Genomic DNA, 1,863 nt, shown 5'->3' with positions numbered 1-1,863 from the left:
GTACTAATGGCGCACCGGAGCAGAGTGGCGCACAACTCACCGAGTGCGCCACTGCTATATTTTTTTTTGCAAAACTACTAATGGCGCACAACCAGCTGGTGCGCCATTAGTAACCAGGGTTACAAATGGCGCACCCCCTGGGGATGCGCCATCGCAATCACCCCCGCTAAAATCCCATGCCAGTCCCCGCGCTCTATGGAGAGGACCTGGCCGCCACTCTCTTCTTCCTGCAGCCTCGTCTCCCTCCTCACGCCGCACGCCGCCGGCCGCGCTGCTCCACCTCCTCCTCTCCTCCACTTCTCTCCTCCCTCCTTTCCTCGGTTTGTTTCCTCTCCTTGCCCATGCCGCCTCCTCCCGCACGGATAAGACCCGTCCGTCCCCCCATCCCACCCCGCCCGCCGCCGTCCGGTCCGTCGTTAGGGTTTCGTCGGCCATCCAGCCATGGCGATCCTCGGGGAGCTCGGGACGGAGATCCTCATCCCCGTCTACGGGGTCATCGGCATCGTCTTCGCCGTCGCGTAGTGCTTCATCGTCTCCAAGGTCAAGGTCACCCCCGGCGCCGCCTCCACCGCTGCCGACGCCAAGAACGGCTACGACGACTACCTGATCGAGGAGGAGGAGGGCCTCAACGAACACAACGTCGTCGTCAAGTGCGCCGAGATCCAGACCGCCATCTCTGAAGGTGAGCTCACCCGTCCCCTCCATCGACAACGGTGGTGGTCCCCCCTCTCCCTCTCACCCGCTCCCTCCCCAGATCTGGGGCCGTAGTTGCTCGGCACGCACAGATCCGGTCGTTTCGCCGTATAGGTAGAAACGGCCCCTCCCCTCCCCTCGACGCGCGCTGCGCCGTGTGCTGCGGCGTCGACATCTCCCTCCCACACCAGGCCAACTGCTCCCACTAGTTCTGCGGTAAGCACCAGCTCCCTCGCCGCCTCCCGCCTTCGCCTGCTAGGTCCGGGCCTAGGCTGCCTCGTGCGCCGCCGCGCCCGCGCACGCTCGATTTGGTTCCTCGATTCCATTTTCCTGAGTAATCTCTTCCTTCGGCATTCTCATTGTGCTGCAACCTATAACATCATGGGAGATAGTTGTAGCGGCCAGAAAGTAGATCCTGTAAGAGTAGAACAATTGCTCTAGGAACAGTTAGTTCCCCTTTCTCACCCAGTACAGCCCTGTGCTATTATTGTTTAGCTTACCCTGTGTATTTTGATCGGATGCCTATACATTTTTGTGTTTAACCCTGTGCGTGCTGTGTAAAATTTGTGCTGTTCAAATCTTGTGTCTTGTCTAGCGGTAGTGTTTTTGTTGCTTCAACTTGTTCACGGTGACGCCTGTTGCTAAGAGCTATTTGACTGTTGGCATTCTTGACGTGGCGATGATTTTGAGGATACCACCAGTTGTTTTATTACGGTGCCCGGGACAGTTATGTCATTTTAAGTTTTTTGTCGCAAAGTGTAGGTTGTTATCTTATCTGTAGCAAGATTTGTACATTTGATGTTTCAGAATTTTGTGCATTCACTTGTGAGCTCGACACTTCAGACGGTTGCTGTGATCTCTGCACATTGTAAATTTTATATTTTTTTGACAAGAAAGAACAAAAACTAGCACATCCTCTGATTCATATTACTTGTTGCAGCTTTGTAGCACGATCATAGGAAGTGCAGTAACACAGGCAGGCTCTGCTGCGTGTGTTATTTCCTTGGTTTTGGAGAGAATTTGATGCCACTTTGTTCGGGCCGTGCATTTGGCATCAACAAATGTATTATGATGCAGGGTTTGCAGCTCGGATCATGTTCGATCATTCATAGACACTATGTTATATGTACATATGGACCATGTGCGCTTGTGGGACTTAATTAATTCCTG

At 53.8% G+C, this 1,863-nt stretch overlaps 1 pseudogene; it reads left to right on the top strand.

The window, feature by feature from the left end:
• The first annotated feature begins 441 nt into the window (after positions 1-441).
• On the top strand, positions 442-902 carry LOC123441481 (annotated as a pseudogene).
• Positions 903-1,863: the final 961 nt, after the last annotated feature.

The sequence above is a fragment of the Hordeum vulgare genome, chromosome 3H (genome assembly GCF_904849725.1).
Source record: "Hordeum vulgare subsp. vulgare chromosome 3H, MorexV3_pseudomolecules_assembly, whole genome shotgun sequence".
Lineage (NCBI taxonomy): Eukaryota > Viridiplantae > Streptophyta > Magnoliopsida > Poales > Poaceae > Hordeum > Hordeum vulgare.
This window is presented reverse-complemented; position numbering and strand designations above follow the sequence as displayed.